Below are 21,494 nucleotides of genomic sequence, written 5' to 3'. Positions count from 1 at the left end.
GGAATTGCACCAAGTACCAGGGCTCTGTGACTGAAGGCAGGAGGTGAGAATTTACGCCAAAGCAGGATAGTGAAGGTAGCGGTGTGCATACTCCATGCATCCAAGAACGACAGCAGCACCAACCAAGTGAGAATCTAAGGGTTCCTGGCATACGCGGGCGAGGCATCCGACCGCAACGCCAACCACAACAAGAGGGCAGACGCCGAGGCGCGCGCGCTAACGGACCGTGCCTTGGTCGACTGGCCGCAGTGGTTCAGCACCAAGGACGAATGACCGAATATAGCGATAAAACCGACGCTTTCCGCTTGGCTTGCAAAACTGTCCCACCTCCTTGTTCGGGGCTGAGTCGAGAGCAAGCCGTTTTATGGATACAGCTGCAGACGGGCACACTCCCCAGCCCATCGCTGATGCACAGAATGTATCCCGAGAGGCACCCGACATAAGAGTGCAGAGTCTGCCGAAGGGAGACGGCCGGCTTCGCACACATTCTGTGGAATTGCACCAAGTACCAGGAAGAAGTTAAGTATGGAAGGATCCCGCCGCGACTCGAAGCAGCCGCAGAGAGCGGCAATCAGAATGACCACCTCTGGCCGCTCCAGCAGGTCATCGAGACGCTGGCCCAGCAGGGACCCAGCGAGCCGACGACGGCGAGCACATACAGGCCGCGGCCGGCGCCCAGAAGATGACGTAGGCCCCGACCGGAGTGCGGGAGCAAGAGTGCGTTTGACTGCATGCTCAAACAAACGTCTTACCAATCCAACACACTCTGCTGATCGACATACGGTTATGCGTTGTGGGGGTTTAACGTCCCAAAGCGACACAGGCTATGAGGGCGCCGTAGTGAAGGGCTCTGGAAATTTCGAACCACGAGTTCTTCAATGTTCACGACTTAAGTATGTTCAGGAATTTTCTCCTATCAAAGGCTACGGATGCAGAACTGCCTTTTTGGGATTACGCTTGAGATGATAATGATGGTGACGATGAATTTTTATGGCGCAAGGGCGTCTGTTCCCAAACAGCGCCATGCCACAAGGTTTTCTTTTTCTCAATTCGGGGTCGAAGGCCCATTTCCCAAGCATTTCACCCTAAAAATTGCGAGCACCAGGCAGGGGAAAGCTTGTACCCAATGTACCACCGGCCAGTACCCGGCGGCACTGGGGATCGACCCACGCAGCTCCCGCATGCGGGGTTATATCCCCAGTGCCGCCAGGTACCCACCGGTGATACACGCTTGAGATAGTGCTATGTTTGATGCATATCATGCGCTATTGAGCGGTCGGTTTTGCAGTTTGTGTACGTTCACAAGTCCCAAGTGGTCGAAAAAACTCCCCAATCCTCCACCTCGGCGCCTCTTTCACTGCCTATTTTATCGGTTCGCTGCTGTGTGTTTCAGTTAGCGTTGCAAAAGATAGCTTCCAACGTATATAGATATTTTGCGAAATTGCTGTGGAGTGAAAAGTTTTGAAGAGCTTGTGCTAACTGTTCCTATAATATTCCACGCGAGGTCATTACGTGCAAATACAACCTTTGTCCGTAAAGTTCCGAGAGTGAGCCAATTAAAAAATGCTTTTAACATTGAAATCATTTGGGCAGCATTGCTTCGTAATAGTCTCCTTTGAACTCTATACCCAGTTTCCAACGCTTCTTGAGGTCTTGGAAAGAGTTAGAAAACGATTCTTTTGGCAGGGTGGCCAGCTCATTTGTCGTGGCGTCTTGGATGACTTCTTCGCTCCCCATTCAGCGAACTTTTAGGGCTATCTTCAGACAAGGAAAAAGGAAAAAATCGCATGGCGTATAGGGAAGTACAGTAATGCTGTGCTTGGCGAGAAATTTTGTCACGCTGAGAGCAGTGTGCAGACTTGCGTTATCGTAGAGAAGGCTACATTGTCCAGATGCTCATTAGTCAGGGCGACGGCGTCGTAATGCATCACGCACGTGTTGGAGCACGTGGATATAAATCTGGCGATTCACCGTCTGCCGTTGTGGGACGAATTCGTGGTGTACGACACTTGTGGGATCTAAAAAAAACTATCAGCATCGTCTCTGTTCTGTTCTGTCGCCGCACCATTCTCGACGCCAGAGAGCTTGTGAACCGCCATTCGGCGCTCTGGCTCTTTGTTTGAGGATCGTATTGAAAACTACGTGTTTCTTCAGCAATGATGCTGTCTGCCTCGGAGAACAAATCAGCGCTCGCTGATACCCGCGTGTCCTTCTGGTTTTGTGTGAGGGAGTGCGGCACATGTCTGGCATTCAGCTTTTGTTTCGCTAAGTTCTCACGCAAAATTTGGTGCCACGTTGTCTTACTAATGTCGAGAGCATCTGATAGCATGCGGACTCAATTGGCGCGGCCTTGCTGTACGATTTCTGTGGTCCGAGCTCCGTTGTTTTCATTCCGTGAGGTTGAAGGACGCCCCCCCTTGTGTCGTCTTTCACCGACGTTCTTCCCGAAACGAACCTCTTGTGCCACTAGAAAGCTTGCACCCACGTTAATGTCTCGTTGCCGCAAGCGTCACGAAGGAGCTCATATATCTGTGTAGAAGTCTTTCCAAGCTTCACACAGAATTTTATGTTTACACGCTCTTCGAGGTGGACGCCCATCTCTCCACATTCACTCACAATTGACTGTGCAGCAGACTAGTGAAAACGTTTTTTTTACATGTAGGGCTATCTAGCGGCTACCACAGCAATTAACATAAATAGTTTAGGTTACCCCGCACAGATGGTGCTATACATACGCTCCAACCTTTGTTTTGGGGAATTATTTCTAGAGAATAAAATAAATCACTCTCGAAACATTGCGGACAACGGTTGTAAAACCGAAAACATTTTAATCTTTTCCATTTATTCGAAAAGGTTCTTAATCTTGCAAGGAACAGAGGTAGACGGTAGTTGCGAAAAATTATATTTCTTTATGTTTGGAGTGACTAACCGACCCGTATGTGAAACAATGTATTTTTACTAGAGAGCAGATTTTAACAACTGCGTTGCGCAGCACGAGAAATCTGTTGCAAGAAAGTGAAAGTAAAAATTAAACCAAGCTGGCCAAATCTTGAACAGAGGAATTTTTATGGCAGCCAGTAATCTATCCTCGAATGAAAGAGCTCAGCTGCAGATCTACTGAGAGAAAACTTTAAGATCCTTCGTTAAAGAAAATTGTGTAATTCTTTTATTATTTTGTTAAAGGCTAACACTTAATTCGGAAACAGTGGCACGCTTATAGCCATTAAACCTGACCAACTTAAAAAATCAGACTCTTGGTGCCGTTCCTTAAGCGGCAAAGAATTGTTGCTTTAGGAACATGCACAAGATGGCCGTGACAGCGGGCGCAGAGAAAGAGACCGTAGTTCGATACAGGACACAAAAGAGGTAGTGTCTGCTGTTATACTGTTCTCACCCGGACATACGGTTGGACTGTGTGTTAGCCATAACAACTGCACTGATAACGTAGAACTTTAAGCATTAACGTTGTTGAAAAAGTATTCCCCGGTGAGGGTAACTAAGCGTAAGTTAGGTATTGTCCAAAGAAGTTTTTTTATTCTGTTCGTATGGGTAAGGGGCCATTACGAGACCACGCATTACACTTCTAGCAGTGCGATGGTGGATTATGGTTTGGTGTGGTTTATGGGGGTTTATCATGCCAAAGCGCCTCAGGCTATGATGGATGCCACAGTGAAGGTCTCCGGAAATTTCGACCACCTGGGGCTCTTTAATATGTACTGACATCGTACATTAGCCGGCGCCCTGTAGAACTTTGCCGACATTGAAATTCGACCGCCGTGGTCAAGATCTAACCCGCGTCTTTCGGATTTGGGTGCCAGGTGAACGGCATCGTAGTCTACACTAGGGGTTCCCCAACTGGGTTTCCCAGGCTGCTGCTGTACGTTACGCGAGCACCCACATTAACCGGTTCCCGCTTTTTGGTACAATTATTCGGGGCGCATGCCTACCAGATACAGTATCTGGTATTTAAAAGGTTAAATATTGCCAGACAGCTAATATTCTGCGAGCGCCGCCACGCGGCCGAGCGGCTTGACTTGGCTCGTGAGGGAGCAAGCAAGACGACGCTTCTGCTCCGGTGCTTGGCCGTTCAAATGAACAGCCCCTTTTGAGTCGCGCTACATTTGTCGGCGACATTTTGGTGGAGGTGATGGGTATTATCTTCCCATGAACGCTCACCCCGAGGAAAATTCTGACGCTCATTCGCTACGCTTGGAACCAACACCCGTCCATACAGCGAACCGCCGCCTGCAAGGCCAGGAACTTGAGTGTCAACCACTGACGACGTCGGTGCGTACCATGACGTCCACTACTGGCAGTCAGACAAGTCAGCCTTCCGACACTGTCCCTGCGGTTTTTGTCCTTACACCTCGCTCGACACCATCCTTCCACGGCTATCGGTTCGAAGATGTCGAGGACTGGTTGGCCAGCTTTGACCGTGTGGCCACTTTTCACCAGTGGGTCGAGGACCGAAAGCTACGAAACGTGTATTTCGCGTTTCAAGACTCGGAAAAGACATGGTTCGAGAACTATGAGGCATCCCTAACTAACTGGGAAGCGTTCCGTTGTGAACTGCTCGCCACCTTCAGCACAAGCGCACGAAAATAAACGCCGAAATCACCCTTCTCTCTTGGTCACAACAGTCGAACGAAAGCGTCGCCATATTTATTAACGCGACAGCGTTAAGGAGCTCGTGTCGCAGAAAAGCCGGTGTCGTTGTCGCCGGCGGCATTGGCCTTGAACGAAAAATGGCGCTTGTCGGTGGGCAGGAATTTTCCATCCCTTACGGCGCGGTACGTGCGTCGAGCGAGATTTGAGAGACAGGCGTCATTTCCTTTCCATAAAACCAATTTTTCATTTCAATTTCCCGTCTAGGTGTCAACGCGGGTTCGAACCCGACCGCGGCGGCTGCGTTTTTATGGAGGAAAAACGATAAGGCGCCCGTGTGCTGTGCGATGTCAGTGCACGGTAAAGATCCCCAGGTGGTCGAAATTATGCCGGAGCCCTCCACTACGCCACCTATTCTTCTTTTCTTCTTTCACTCCCTCCTTTATCCCTTCCCTTACGGCGCGGTTCAGGTGTCCAAAGATATATGAGACAGATACTGCGCCATTTCCTTTCCCCAAAAAACCAATTATTATTGTTATTTCAATTTCCTTCCCTTACGGCCCAGTTCGGGGGTGCGCCGAGATATGTAAGACAGGCGTCCTTTCCTTAAATTTTCCAACGGGCCGCGTCTCGCGGCGCCGAACGGGTGATGGCGTTCCGTGCACTCCTTGGCAACGCTGCAATACGCTGTCACGTCTCACTCAAAGACGAAGCTTAAGCGTCCTCCAAATTTTTGAAGATACGGCACGTCTCTTCAAACGCGCTGACCCTGCCATGCCCGAGGCTACGACGGTGCGCCACCTCATGCGTGGTGTGAAGGAGCAGCACTTTGCTGGCCTCATACGCGACCCTCCAAGCACCGTCGCGGACTTCGCCAAAGAAGCCACAGTCGCCGCAGGTGAGGCGCGTCGGGAGCTTGCGCGGAGTGTGGTCCGCGAAGAACTGCGCAACCCTCCGCTTAGATGCTCCATGCAGCTGCAGCCAATGCCGTCCGTTACGAAATTCGGCGAGCTGTCCAGCCACCACTGACACGACATCCGGAGCCGTACGTCATGAGCTACAATGAAGCCCTACGGAGACCTGCCTCAGTGCCGCATTTATTCCGCCTTGCTGCAGAACCAACGCAGGGGCACCTTCCCCCGTCGAGCTGCATGACCCGCGCTTTGTTTAAAAAACGGACGTGTAGCGCACATCCAACAATCGGCCACTATGCTACCACTGCAGGGAGCCAGGTCATGTCCTTCGCAGCTGCCCATACGGGAGGTGGGCTTAAGAGGATTTCCGCAGGGCACTACTCAACCGCGGTAGGGTGAGACAGCACGGGACATTGAGCAGTACCTGGCCGATCACGTGCTGCCCTGGACACTGCCACGACGCCAGTCTAGGTCGCCGTCTCCAAGACGGGGTGCCTCGCCCAGTCGTGCGTCATCCTCTGGCCAATTCAGAGGCACATCTTCCCGCCGGGAAAACTGAAGACAGGGTCCTCCGGGGGTAGGACCGCCGCTGCCGAAGCGAGTGAACAGTATCCATCCAACGATTTGATGCGACGACCCGAACGCCGAAGACCCCACCTGCTGACCTCCAAGACGATCTCTTCGGCGACCCCACCGACGCCCACATCGACGACCTCATCGACGACCTCAACGACGACCTCAGCGGTGATGTCACCGAAGACCTCACCTACGAGTTGTAAAGAATGGTTTCCGCCGCCAAAATTCTAGTTTCCGCCAACATCTATGGTGTGACAGCAATCGTGGATAACAGACCCGGCATTTCTGTTATGAGCAGCCAGCTAGCCACGACCATCGAAAAGGCTTTACCACCTTGGTCTGCACCTGCCGCATAGAGATCCGCGGTGCCACTTTCATTGGCTCCTTTGCCGTTCTACGAGAGTGCTCTAAAGAACTGGTTCTCGCCATGGACTTAAAGAATACGTGGCGGTCATCAACCTGCAGGAGTATTTGGTATCATTTCCGATACAGCATTATACGCCTCTGACGACCACATAACGATACGGCTGAGAGCAAGTTTTTGGCGGTGCAGTGTGATGCCAGCTTCGGTACTCGGGGCATTACCGAAGGGAGCATATCGCTGCACTGTGTCGGAAAGTTTGTGTTGCTCACGCCCTTGTCGACCTTGTTTACGGGAGTATCGAGATTTTAGTAACCAACTTTAGTTGCCAACCCAAAAATTTGACGGAAAAAACAGTAATTGCCCGTTTTGAAGAACTTGGTGAGCATGCCGGAATTGTGTCTTATCCACAATGGACCCCGGAATAAAGAGAGAGGGCACGGCGACAGCCATTAGAACCGACGTGAACCCGAACCTTCTGGCCAGTCAGAAACGTTGACAGTATTATTGGCTCTTTTCGCGACTGTTTTCCGTTGCCTTCCAAGGTTCGCCAGACGCCAATAACTAAGCACCGCATTATCGTCGATAGTGACCATAGACCGCTATATGAGCCTCTTGATCGGGTTTCGTCGAAAGAACATGACGTCATACGCCGCCAAGTTTGTGAAATGCTCCACGATAACGTCATACAACCATAAACGAGCTCCTGGGCGTCACCTGTTGTTCTCGTCGCAAAGAAAGACGGCAGCCTACTCTTCTACGTAGATTACAGACGTCTCAACAACGTTACCAAAAAGGATCTGTATCCGCTGCCGCGCATTGATGACTCCTTAGACCGCCTCCGCCACGCCACCTACTTTTCGTCACTAGGCTTGCTTAGCGGAAAATCGAGGTCGACGAACGTGACCGAGAAAAGATCGCCTTCGTTACTCCTGACCGATTGTACGAGTTTAAGGTGCTTTCTTTCGGCTCGTGTTATGCCTCTGCAACGTTTCAAAGCATGATGGACGCTGTGCTCTCTGACCTGAAGTGGCAGTCCTGCCTTGTGTACGTCGACGACGTCGTGATTTTCTCTAACACGTTCGAGGAGCATCTAAAGCATTTGCGCGCTGCTTTCGAGGCAATTCGTTCCGCGGGCCTGTCTCTCAAGCCTGAAAAGTACCACTTCGCATTTAGGAAGCTCAAATTTTTTTACCACATCGTGAGCGCAGATGACATGAGCCCCGACCCATAATATACAGCCGCTGTTGCTGCATTTCCCCAGCCAACAGATAAACGAAGCTTGCGGCATATTCTGGGGCTTTGCGCCTATTATCGGATATTCGTTCAAAACCTGCAAGCTCGCAGAGCCGCTGACTCGCCTGTCAAAAGACTCCGAACCCTTCTTCTGGGGTCAGGGTCTGGAAAAATCCCTTCTTCTGGGGTCTGGATCTGGAAAAAGTTTTCACAGAACTTAAGGCCCGCCTCCAATCTACGCCTTTCTTTGGCCACTACGACGAGGAAGTCAACACGGAAGTGCACAGAGATGGCAGCAATGTTTCGCCTCGATGCGGTGATTGTGCAGTGGCAAGACGGTGTGGAACGCGTTATCGCATGCGCAAATCGCACTTTGTCCCGTTCCGAAGTGAATTATTCCAGCACAGAAAAGTAGTGTCTCGCTATTGTGTGGGAAATCGTGAAATTTCATCCGTACCTGTACGGCCGCCCGTTTCGAGTCGTGAGCGATCATCACTCCATGTGTTGGTTTGCGAACCTGAAAGGCCCATAGGGGCGGCTGCGCGGTGGAGCCTTCGATTGCAAGAGTTCGACGTCACAATAGTGTATAAGTCAGGTAAGAAACATGCAAATGCTCCTGTGCTCCTCTTCCGTGCCCACCGAATGAGTCCAAAGATCATTCTCCTTTCCTCGGCGCTGTCACCACATTCGACATTGCCCACCACCAGAGGGCCGAATGCGAACTGCTGCCTTTAATCGAGTACCTCAAAGAAACCGCTGCGTCTCCGCCTCGACTCTTCTCGCAAGGACTTTCGTCCTCTTCCTTAAGAGATGGCGTCCGCTACAAGAAAAAATACGGCCCGACCGAGAGTGCGTATCTCCTCGTTGTCCCAACCGCGCTTCGTCAGGAAAGTCTCGATGCAAGCCAAGGCTATCTTTTTTCTGGTCACCGCGGTTTTTCCAGAACATTGGGAAGCCTCCGCCACAAGTACAACTGGCCTCGGCTTGCTGAGGCTGTCGAACACCACGTTAGAACCTGTCGTGAGTGTCAACGGCGGAAGATACCGCTGACAAACCCGGCCGGCATTCTGAAGCCAATTGATCTACCGCAAATCCAATTTCAGCAAGTCGGCATGGACTTACTGGGCCGAATTCCAGTGTCCTCCATGGGTAACCGGTATATTGTTGTTGCCACGGGCTACCTGAGCTGCTACTGTGAGACCAAGGCTCTTCCCCGTGGCACCGCGGCTGAAATTTCACAGTTCTTTGTTCACCACATTGTGCTTCGCCACGGAGCCCCCGCGATTGTATTAACTAACCGGGGAACCGCGTTTACGTCGCCTCCTACACAAGAGGTGCTGCGTCTCAGTGGCACCAGTCATATAAAAACGACTGCTTACCAACCGCAAACGAATGTACTGACTGAGAGGCTGAACCAGGCCATTGCAGATATGAATATATATATCGACGATGACTATCGCAACCGGGACGAAATACTCCCTTACGTCACGTTTGCGTACAGCACCGCCCTCCAAGAAACGACGCGCTTCACCCCGTTCCGTCTGATTAGGGCCGTACGCGACTCGCTCACCATGCTCGGCGCCATGCTGCTCCCGAATTGTGGCCCATCGTCTGTTACGGGCGCTGACCAATTCGTTCGTGACGCAGAAGCCGCTCGCCACCTAGCTATACAAAGGATTCGACACCAGCAGAAAGCTGAAGCCTGGCGTTAGAACCTCCGCCACAGGGAGGTTATTTACAAACCTGGCGAGTACGCCTGGGTATAGAGCCCAATATGTTTGCGCGGGCGCTGTGAAAAGCTTCTGCGCCGTACTTCGGCCCCTACGAGGTGCTTAACTATGAACGAGCGAGCTGAACTATGAAGTGTTCCCGCAAAGCGTTGTCCGTTCTTCTCGACCTCCCAATTCTGAAGTCGTCTACGTGTCGCGCAAGAAACCATAATGCGTTCGTTAGCCCCTGCCGGCGTTCACTTTCAGTGCCGACGCCACACGCGCTTTCGCATTTTCGATGCCTCCATACTGTTTTTCCCCATTGCCGGAGGCATCGAGGCGATGTCTCTTGAAGGGGGGGGGGGGGGGGGCAATGCCATAAGCTCACAATCAGCGAGGGCCGCCACGCGTCCGAGGGGCATGACTTGGCTCGTGAGGGAGCGAGGAAGACGACGCCACTGCTCCGGTGCTTGGCCATTTGACTAAAAAGCCCATTTTGATTCGCGCTATGTTTGTTGGCGTTAATATAACGTTGGCTCCCCAGATTATACCCATCGGCGCCGGCGCAGCAATGATGGCAGCGAGCAAGCATGCTGCGCCCCACTAACGTCGCCATAGTGAAGTAAAGTGTTAAAGAGTGAATACCCCCATATTGCTCAGCGGCCGAACTGACTGCTGCGCACCAATATCCTTGAGAGGCAACTTCTTGTTTCAGATGTTGGCAAGCGCGATTAGATTGCTCGCCCGTGCTGCACCCGTTTTCGGCACTCTTATCGCGAGGGTATTTGTGTTGCTCTATAGGCTTTATTCTTTTGCAAGGAAATTTTATTTTTAGTGCAGTAAAATGTGAAATATAAGCTGCATCTTACCGATATTAACCTATATGGGCACAAATGACGAGGTGAAAGAAAAGGGTTCAGTTTATATTGAGGACAACGGCACGAGCTGTGGAAAGGAGAATGATAGGTGTAACGTTAAGGGACAATGAACAGAAAAGAGTGAGGAAACAAATGCTGTTTAATGATATTTTCGTTGGAAGTTGGAAGTTGTGGATGGCCGTCGAGAGGTTCATCTGTTGCTAAGGCTCATTCTTCGTCGAGTCAATAGATCATATACAAAACTGTTCGGAGATCTGCCAACACTGGGCACCGAAAGTCTGGTCGCCATCTTCATTGCGACGAGTGTTCAGCTGCCAGCCCATGTGCCAGTCTGTTCGCCGTATTGAGGTCTAATTGTATTTGAGCGAAAGTTTTATACGATGTCAAGACCTCTCGTCATGTATCATCCGCTATGCTTTCCGAGTCTGAGCAGCTTAGGTTGCACGACGAACTTGACTGTCGTTCCGCATATTTCGGAGCGCATATTGGAATGTTTGTGCGACTAAAAAGGCCTCTCTGCCCGTCGACGGAAGAAGGCGTACAGCTTTGCCATCGAGGCCTACTGTTCGCCGTCATCGCTTCGCACGAACACATGTGACTCGGGGTAAGGAACATTTGGCTGTAGACATACTCTGCGAACGGCGTCCGACGCCAGCGTTTCCCCGGCGCTCTGCACTCTTCCATTACGCGCATACCCAAAGTTGTAGCTCGCTCACTTGATATGAAAGTTTCGTCGCAACCGAATAGTGGGAGCTTCTCTTTCTTCGTTTCAAGGAGCGTTTGTGGGCGGAAGCAACAAGCGCGAGTAACGTTATGTTAAGATGCGACCGGTTTCTATATGTTGAAGGGGCGGACGCCGAATCGGCGCAGAAACATTTTGCGAAGCAGACGTACCGATGCAATCGAACGGCCGCGTGCCCAGAGCGGTGCATATTGCTCTGCAAATCGATTCTTGCAGTTTTCTCTCAACTACCGCAGTGGCTTAGTCGGCTAAGGCGCCCTGCTGCTAAGTGCGAGATTGGGGGATCGAGTCTCTTTCGCGGCGGCCTCGTTTCGACAGAGGCGAAATGCAAAAACGCCCTTTTACTTTATATGTACTTGCGTTCTAGGGCACGTTAAACTACCCCAGGTAATCTAAATTAATCCGGAGCACTTCACTAGAGCGTGCCTTGTAACGATGTGATGGTTTAGGTAAGCAAAACCCCAGGATTTGATTTTTAGTTTAATCTCGTGGTTTTTCGAGTGGTAACGTTACTTATACAGAAACAAGTATTTGTCATCAGACCAGCTTTTAGATATTGCTAGAGCCAATTTTTAATTGCAGTTTTAATCATGAAACAAACACTGGTCGTAAGGTCTTTATGCAAGACTTGTATCTTATGTTCATTGAGATGTCTCGGTTCTTGGGCACTCTCCTCTCAACGCACATACCAGTGTTGCAGGATAAGTTTGGAACTTCATGAGTATCACAGCGCTGTTTTGGATTTTCTTTTCAGACTTGGTATCGTCCACATGCATTGCACAAGTTTCCGCAGTCAGAAGAAAGGTTGCCGTCCCTACAATGTGCAGATGCCTTTTCACATTACCAACGGCGTGCCTCATACCACTGCCTGCGAATGCCCGGCAGGAAAGAGTGGAGCCTGCAGTCACGTCCTTGCAGCAGTACGCCTGCTAGCCCTATTGAAGGAGCAGGGATTTGCAGAGCCACCACCAGAGCTTGCCTGCACGGAGTTGCTTAAGCAGTGGAGACGCCCAAGACAGAAACGCATCAAGCCTGCAAGTGTTCTCGACGTGGACTGGCGAGCCCCACGAGAAGGCGGTGCGCAGTTGCCAGTGACTGCTCAACTTTCAGGTGCAAGCCTGGAATAGTAGGATGAAGCTAGCCAAGTAGCCGCAATCCAGTCACTTGGTGCTGAGCTGGAGGCACTGGGTGACCTTCCTTTTGCCGCTGTTTTGCGAGACGTGCAGGTTCCTCTGGTAAAGACAAAGGAAGGCCTTGCTCCAGTAGGCTCTCCACTGACATACCAGCAGTCGGACAGTCCGCACGATTTTAAGACCTGGATATCCACCATAGGCCCTGTGGCAGGCACCAATTGAGCTGTCCCACGACTGGAGCTGTTTACTGGTGCTGTGCCTTACACATTTCCTGCTGTCTTCACACCTGATGAACAACAAATTCTGATGGTTAGCACATTAGTTGTTGCTTTCGTTCACTGCATTTATCGGGTGCTTTTGCAGGTTTGTCATGTGTTTGTGGTAGGAAAAGTGTTTTGTGCAGCATATAGCGACTTCTTTTTACATATGACAGTAAGCATGCTTGTTGAAATGATTCTGCTGTCCTAACTGTGCCATTAGTGCATACTGTCTATTTACATTCAGGTCTGAGTGAATAAGAACACATATTGAGCACCATGTTCAGTAAATAATTGACATTCATTGACGAGGCCATGCTGGCACTTACACACCATCTAAATGCCAGGTGATGGGAAGTGTTGCTGCTGATCTTGCTAAAAGGTTTGAAGTGCAATCTCTCAAAGTTCACTGGCTGTGATAGCACCATCCAGGCTTCAAGGTCATTTAGTCTGGCGATGGCTGTCTGCTCTGCAAGTGTTCAAAGCATGCATGTCTGATTATACTATATACTTAGACCTGCTGGTCTTAATCGCTGGGCATAAAGTGCTCTTTACCTCTTGAACTGGCGTACGGAACGAATACTGTTCTTGCCTAATGTGTGCACAGCTAAACCTGCTCGCTTTATTGACTGATTCACAGCCAGCTGCGTGTTCTTGCTCTTTTTCTGTGGCGTTTCCGGTTTTTATTGGTGCAATTTGTCATTCACATAATGTGCACTGAAAGTAATAAGCATCAGTCAGAGCTCACCTAGCTGCCATATTACTTTTGTCGAGTGTCAATGGCAGTCGTACAGGGTAAAGAACCAGCGTGGTGACCGGAATTTTAATATCCAGTGTCAAGGCGTTTATTTGAAGCACAGGTCGGTTGGTCTTGGTTGTCCGGCGACACGACGGGCACACTCACAGGCGTCGTTCGAAAAACCCAGCTGCACTTTGTCTGCTTCTTCGTTGTCCCGCTTGAACTCGTCCGCTTCTTCGCTGCGCTGCGCCTGTCGGTCCCATTACAATTACTCTCCCTCCGAAAAAGGAGCCATCCTGGCGACTTACGGAGAGGAGAGGATGGGCGGGTCATAGTAAGGCTTGAGGCGGTCAACGTGCACAGTTTCGCGCCCCCGGCGACGGTGGTCCGAAGAGGGAACGAGCGGCTCAACAATATAAGTCACCGGAGAAGTTTGGTGGACAACCCGGTAAGGTCCGTGAAAGCGGGACAGTAGTTTCGTGGCGAGGCCGGGAGTGGAGGAAGGCACCCAGAGCCAAACGAGGGCGCCAGATGGGTATGACGCTGGAGGGTCCGGGGAATCCCGACGGTGCTTCTGATCCCATTGTAGCTGTGTGGTGAAAGAGCGGGCAAGTTGCCGGCATTCTTCGGCATACAGGTGAGCTTCGGAGAGTAAGGTGGTCTCGGAAGGGTCAGGGTGATAAGGAAGGATGGTGTCCATGGTGGATGTAGGCTCCCGGCCATATAAGAGGAAGAAAGGAGAAAACCCCGTTGTTGTCTGAGTAGCTGTGTTATACGCGTACGTGACGAACGGGAGCACTTGATCCCAGTTGGAGTGGGCGGTGTCAACGTACATGGCGAGCATGTCACTCAGAGTGCGGTTGAACCGCTTAGTCATGCCGTTGGTCTGGGGGTGATAGGCGCTGGTGTAGCGATGAACGATTTGGCATTGCTTGAGCAGGGCCTCGACGGCGTCCGAGAAAAAAACACGGCCGCGGTCACTCAGAAGTTCTTTCGGGGCGCCGTGACGAAGATCAAGACTGTGTAGAATGAAGTGGGCGATATCGTTTGCGGTAGCAGATTTGAGAGCCGACGTTTCGACGTAACGAGTGAGATGGTCAACGGCAACTATGATCCACCGATTATTAGCCGAAGTAGTTGGAAGCGGGCCATAAAGATCAATGCCGACGCGGTCAAAGGGACGGCCAGGCCATGGTAACGGCTGCAAAGGAGCGGCGGCGGGGTGGGGAGGTTTCTTGCGACGTTGGCAGGCGATGCATGACCGAATGTACTGACGTATGTAGCGGTACATACCTCGCCAGTAGAATCGCTGACGAAGGCGAGCATATGTTTTCAGTACACCGGCGTGGCCGCATTGTGGAGCGGAGTGAAAAGAGGCACAGATTGTAGCACGGAGGTGTCGAGGGATGACCAACAGCCACTTCCGGCCGTCGGGGAGGTAATTACGGCGGTATAAGAGGCCATCACGAACGGCGAAGTGGTGGGCTTGGCGGCGAAGGGTCCGGGTCGAAGGATGCGGCGAGGGAGTGTTCAGGAAGTTTAGCAGCGAGGTGATCCAAGGATCCTTCAATTGTTCGGAGAGCATATCAGGGATGTTGAACGAAGAGAATTCGTAGGCACAGACGAGGGCAGAGGTTGACTCGCATGGGAGTGGTGAACGAGAAAGGGCGTCGGCGTCCGAGTGCTTGCGGCCGGAGCGATAAATGACGTGTATATCAAACTCCTGGAGACGTAAAGCCCAGCGGGCGAGTCGGCCAGAAGGATCTTTGAGGGAGGATAGCCAGCATAGGGCGTGGTGGTCTGTGACGACATAGAAGGGCCGGCCGTAAATGTAAGGGCGGAACTTGGCAATTGCCCAAATGATGGCGAGACATTCCTTTTCTGTAACAGAATAGTTTGATTCTGCCTTGGTGAGGGCGCGGCTGGCGTAAGCGACGACGTATTCCGGATACCCAGGCTTTCGCTGGGCAAGAACTGCGCCCAAGCCCACACCGCTCGCGTCAGTGTGAACTTCTGTCGGACAGGCGGGATCAAAATGGCGAAGGATGGGGGGAGAGACCAGCAGGCGACGTAAAGTGCTGAACGCGGTATCGCAGGCGGGGGACCAAGACGAAAGGTTCGGACTGCCGGCAAGAAGCTGCGTTAAAGGGGCGATGATACTGGCGAAATTTCGGATGAAGCGGCGAAAATATGAGCATAAGCCTATAAAACTGCGAAGTTCTTTTAAGGTGGTTGGTTTGGGGAAGTCAGCGATGGCGCGAAGTTTGGCAGGGTCAGGAAGAATGCGCGTTGCTTGCGGAGTTCGTCGAAGCTTTGGCACAGCTGGATGACGGTGGCGACGGAGGTGGGGTTCTTCGCCAGCAGCATCTGGAAAGCGTCATCGGCTATGCCTTTAAGTATGTGGTTGACTTTATCCCCTTCGGACATGGAGGGGTTGACACGCTTGCACAGGTCAACGATGTCCTCGATGTAGCTGGTGAACGTCTCGGAAGGGAGCTGAGATCGAGCACGAAGACGTTGCTCGGCGCGAAGCTTCCGGACGGCGGGGCGGCCGAAAACGTCGGCGAAGCTTGTTTTAAAGGTCGACCAGGTGGGAAGGTCGGCCTCATGGTTGCGAAACCATAGGTTGGCAACGTCCGTTAGATAGAATAGGACGTTGCTAAGTTTGACGGAATCGTCCCACCGATTGTAAGTGCTGATGCGCTCATAGGAGGCCAGCCAATCGTCGACGTCTTGGTCATCGGTGCCACTAAAAGGAGAAGGGTCACGCTGGCGCTGCACCCCGTGACAGAGTACGGTGGCAGGGAGGGGCTGCGATGGTTCACTCGGACCTTCCGGCATGGTGGCGGAGACGAGGAGCGTTCCACTTCGAAGTTCCAGGATGAGGACCGGGACGGGAACCGAGGCACCTCGACCAAGTGTCAAGGCGTTTATTTGAAGCACAGGTCGGTTGGTCTTGGTTGTCCGGCGACACGACGGGCACACTCACAGGCGTCGTTCGAAAAACCCAGCTGCACTTCGTCTGCTTCTTCGTTGTCCCGCTTGAACTCGTCCGCTTCTTCGCTGCGCTGCGCCTGTCGGTCCCATTACACCTTATTTACCAACCACAGTGATAGCCATGTTAATCCATGCAATGAGCCCTTTGCTAAAGGCACTGTAGGTTAATATTTCACAAAAAATACCAGTTAATGATGAAAGTGAACTTAAATTTCATAATGAAGCAGCATTTTTCTTATCTCTGGTTGCGGTTTTGTACTTTCCATTTACAGCCAGGTGACCCTCAGTTCATGGCTCATGTTCTCTCTCAGAATGAAGTGTTTGAGAATACTAAGCCGTTAAGCATGCCGCATGTCTGCACAGCCAACAGTTCGAACTTTCTATTGCATGCCTCATGTTTGCACAGCCAACAGTTCGAACTTTCTGTTCCCATTGTCGCAGCCAAATGCTGCACAGTGATTATGATGCCTGCGAAAGAGGGTGATTTTTTTCTCCTGCTGCACCCCTTGTAGATGGCGTAGTGTAAGGCGGTGTCTTGTTAACACTTCATAGAATAGGCCAAAAATCTGAATAACTCTGAAGTGTGATATAACGACAAAAACAGCTGTGCGGCGGCTGACAAAAAGCATGAGATGACTGGCTTGCAGTGAATTGTGAAAATTTTAGTTTGGCCATTGAATCGGTCAACATTTTGCATGCTCAAATTAGCGTCATCTGATGCACTTTTACTAGCAAATGTCGAAAAGAACTGGGTGTGCACCAAGCAGGATTATTGAGAACTGCTGAAATGCAAGAAAGGGATGATTTGCGGGAAATACATAATATCGTTTTTCTTTCCTAGCACTTTCAGCTCAGTCCTGAAATAGGCCAAGGAGTTAGAAGCAAATACCAGGCAGTAGGCCCTGAGCGACAAGTGGAACTCGGCACTACGACACCGCCTCAAAGCATCTACCTTTGGCAAGGTCATGAGGCGGAAAGAATGGACAGAGAAAGGTTTAAGGAATCTCTTGGACTCAAAGGATCTGTCCCAGGTACGGGCTGTACAGGATGGGAAAAAAATGAGGCTCTTGCCGCAGAGCGGTATGCCGCTACAATTAGAGCTGCAGGACACAACGTGACCTTGCAATATTGTGGCCTTGCTGTGCACCCTGGCTTTCGATGGCTAGGTGCAAGCCCGGATAGGTTGGTTTTTGACCCGGAAGAAAGCACCTATGGTGATGTGGAGATAAAATGTCCCTACTATTTGAAGGACAGTGAAGCTAACACTGTAACCAGCAAAACCTTGTCTTGCATTTGTTGATGGTACACATCAACTCAAGAGAGATGATGAGTATTTTTACCAAGATTTAGGACAGATGGCTGTCACAGAATGCAAATGGGCCGATTTTGTAGTATTTTCTGAAAAGTGGATGGCTGGGGAGCGCATTTATTTTGATCAAGGGAGGTGGGACGATGATAAGACACAGTTGGATGAGTTCTTTTTCAGTAGTGCCGTGCCTTACTGTGCTGCTCACAACACTGCTGTGGTATATTTCTGAGATTGCATTCATCTGTGGTTTTAACACTAGTTTTTCTTCATTGTAGTGATCTACACCTACTGCCGCTAGTGATTTTTTATATATAAGGCTTCTGTGCTAGAAAATGGCTTCGTTTCAATTCCTGGCCATTCCTTATCTTTTCTTTTCATCACCCATTCTATATTTTTGCATTTCCTGAATAAATAAAGTAAAGACGCATGAAAGATTTTTTTTAGTTTAACTAGATCCCGCAGAAAATTACGCCTTGAAAAACTAGCTCGAGTTGAAAGCAGGCTTTGTGATATAGAATAAAACGGTTGATTTCAGGGCTAGATTGTGAAGCATATTGTGCTGAAGGGGGGCAGGAAAGAAATGGGAAAGATGCTCGCTTATTGATTATTTGAAATTTCATCAAAATCAACTAATCGTATTATGGATACTGAGGAAAACGCAGATAAAAAGCCAAACAAGGCTTGACGAGGTCTGCGCTCCCTTACGACACACAGTGCAACAGGTACATTTCGTCATCACAATTAACAAACGGATGACATAGATCATTGCAACTGACAAAGACCCAGCAACGCTATATATATATATATATATATATATATATATATATATATATATATATATATATCATTTATAAGATATATATATATATATATAACATTTATGGTACAATGCAAACGTATTAAAACAGGCACGCCTCCACAGTCTGCAAGCCTGCATTTTGTGGGCACTTCCCAAATAAATTGAACCGAAATTCCTACCACCATGATGGCACCAGCCCTTTTTAAGGAGCAAAATTTTCGTCATTCATCTAGGTGCGAAGTGGTCGCTTTCATGAGTGTGACCCAACAGTACAGCACAGTTTAGTGCATCACACTAGTTTTCCTTTGTTACACTGGCTTTTTCGTACAGGATTGCACAGAATCTGAGTCGTATTACTCTAGTCCTTGTGCTCTCTGATTGTGGGGGTGAGGGAAGTTTCTGCTCATGTGTTATCTTGCCGCATGGTTTGAGGCAGTGATTATAGGTCATCATTTAAGTTATTCATTCATTAGCTCCGTTGGAGGTACCAGCTGTTGCCTGCTTGGTTGCGAAGGTTTGCTCAAAGAGCTTTGAAAATTTGTGAGAATAGCAGCCACAGTCCAGATTTGATTGATTATGGGAGCCAGTGTGAGCGGGATCGGCCGATCAAATTATGAAATGATTTGACCCTTCTTATTCTCCTTTCTACATGGATCCTCAATGAAGCTGTAACGTGATGTGTGTCGAACTAAGGAACGGAGGCAACTACATGGTGGCAGGAACAAGAAGCACCCGTAGGGTTTATTGGTACGCCTTTATATAGATGATAGAGCGGGGCACCGGCACGACATGATAAGGCAGTCAGTGCGCTGTAGCGATAAGGCAGATAGTGCGCGCCCGATACATCCCCTGAGGGGTAATGAAAACAAAGTTCAGGATACTTTATTAAATTCAGCATCGTAATGAAGTTGTTGCGGTGGCTTGACTGTACGAGCCGACCTTCTTGGGGCCGGTGTTGGCTCAGGAGAAGGTGTTGACAGGTGGCGCGCAGCACTTGCAGACGCTGCGCTGTTGACGGCGGGCTGTTGCTGGAGTGAGTGAGCATGGGATAGCGCTGTGGCAGCAGTCGTGATGTCTGGAGCAGTTAGGCCGGGGTCGACAGGTTCATGCTCGAGCGAATCACTAACGTCATCACTAATGTCTGTTGCACACCTCTCACGGGTTTGCAGAAAATGCCGTCTGTTGCGCCAAAAGACCCGACGATCCTTGGCTTGCACTTCGTAGGACCTAGGAGCAGTAGTGGCGACGACTATGCCTTTTTTGACCATGATTTATCCCCGAACCTCACGGCTGATCCTTTAGCCAGAGGTGGTAGTGGCTTTCCGCTTTTTTATGAAGATGCTTCTTCACCGCAGTTGTCGGTACGGCAGCAAAATTAGCTCTCAGGCATCTCCCTTGAAGAAGTTCCCCAGGTGACCGGCCGACTTCCAGCGCCGTACAGCGGTAGGCCAGCAGACCTAGCCAGAAGTCTTCCCGTGAGCGTTCACTTTTTTTCAGGATACGCTTCACAACCTGGACACCCTTCTCTGCAAGTCCATTGGATTGTGGGTAGCGAGGACCGGATGTGATGTGAGCGAAGTCGAAATTTCTTGCAAAGACTGCGAACTCGTGGCTTGCAAACTGGGGCCCATTATCGGTGCATACTTCAAGAGATACGCCGTACCTCGCGAAAATAGCACTCAGTACCGCGATTGCCGTCCTTGTCGTATTATCAGCAAGTTTCTCGACTTCTGGGAAGTTGGAAAGAGCATCAAACGCCACGATGTACGAACTTTCTCTAAAAGAAAAAAATATCTATGCCAACTCGATACCACGCACATCCAGGGACTGGGCGCATCAGCAGTGGTTCTTGCGGTTGCTTGTATGCAAATTTGCGGCAAGTGGGGCAACTCTGGATCAAAATCGTGATGTCACTGCTGAGACCGGGCCAGCAAACAAGGCGATGAGCCCTTTCTTTGCATTTCTGCAGTCCCAGATGCCCAGCATGAATTCTTGCTAATATATCACGCCGCATGCTTTTTGGTATGACCACTTTCGTGCCTTTTAACAAAATACTATCTACGACAGAAAGCTCAGATGAAAATGGCTTTTGTTCCCTTTCGATGCTCTCGCCAGTTAACAGGCAAGAGATGATTGCCTGCAGGTAGTCGTCCTGCGCTGTTGCATTTACCAGCTTTTGACGCGTTGCATCCGTGACCATGAAGCCCAGAACAGCCACTGCGTGTACTTCCACGTCGTCCGCGGCGCCAGTGCTGTCGTCCTGAGCAACCGGAGACGACCGTGACAGCATGTCTGCCAAGATGACGTGCTTTCCCGGGACATACTGCAAATCAAAGTCGTACTTGAAAAGTTTTAAAAAGAACCTTTGGAGACGGGGAGGCATGTCACATATTCCTTTTGCAGCTATGGACAAGAGAGCTGTGTGGTCTGTCTCGATGAGAATCTTTTCCGTAAACAAACTGATAAAGCTTATCGCAGCCAAATGATATGCTGAACACCTCTTTTTCAATTTGTGCATAACGCTGCTCAGCTTGCGTTAGCACTCGAGATCCATATGCACGGGCCGCCATTGGCCGTTGTGACACTGCAACAGCGCTGCACCTATGCCGTCTTTTGAAGCATCAAAAGTGATCGATTCTTTTCGGGGATCAAAAATGGCTAGCACGGGCGTCGTGCTTAGAATCTGCAAAACACTTTTCTACTCCCTCATGTGGTTTTCATTCCACTCGAACTCGAAATGCGGTTTGATAAGCGTTCGCAGTGACGCAGTTCGCTCGGACAGGCGCGGAACGTATTTACCAAAATAGTTCAGCACACCTAGCATGCGTTGAACATCGGATTTGGTCTTGGGCACGGGCGTCTGCAGCAAACTTTTAACAAGTTTCGGGTTTGGCGAGATGCCCCTGTGTGTGATGATATCACCTAGAAACTGCACTGATTACCCGCCGCGGTGGCTCAGTGGTTAGGGCGCTCGACTACTGATCCGGAGTTCCCGAGTTCGAACCCGACCGCGGCGGCTGCGTTTTTATGGATGAAAAACGCTAAGGCGTCCGTGTGCTGTGCGATGTCAGTGCACGTTAAAGATCCCCAGGTGGTCGAAATTATTCCGGAGCCCTCCACTACGGTACCTAATTCTTCCTTTATTCTTTCACTCCCTCTCTTATCCCTTCTCTTACGGCGCGGTTCAGGTGTCCAACGATATATGAGACAGATACTGCGCCATTTCTTTTCCCAAAAAA

General features: G+C 50.3%; 1 pseudogene; it reads right to left on the bottom strand.

The window, feature by feature from the left end:
• LOC144134075 (uncharacterized) overlaps window positions 1–21,494 on the bottom strand; it is a 50,834-nt pseudogene that overhangs the window by 15,313 nt on the left and 14,027 nt on the right.

Source organism: Amblyomma americanum, chromosome 5, assembly GCF_052857255.1.
Source record: "Amblyomma americanum isolate KBUSLIRL-KWMA chromosome 5, ASM5285725v1, whole genome shotgun sequence".
In the NCBI taxonomy this organism is placed as follows: domain Eukaryota; kingdom Metazoa; phylum Arthropoda; class Arachnida; order Ixodida; family Ixodidae; genus Amblyomma; species Amblyomma americanum.
The sequence above is the reverse complement of the archived record's forward strand: the minus strand, read 5'-3'. Positions and strand labels throughout refer to the sequence as shown.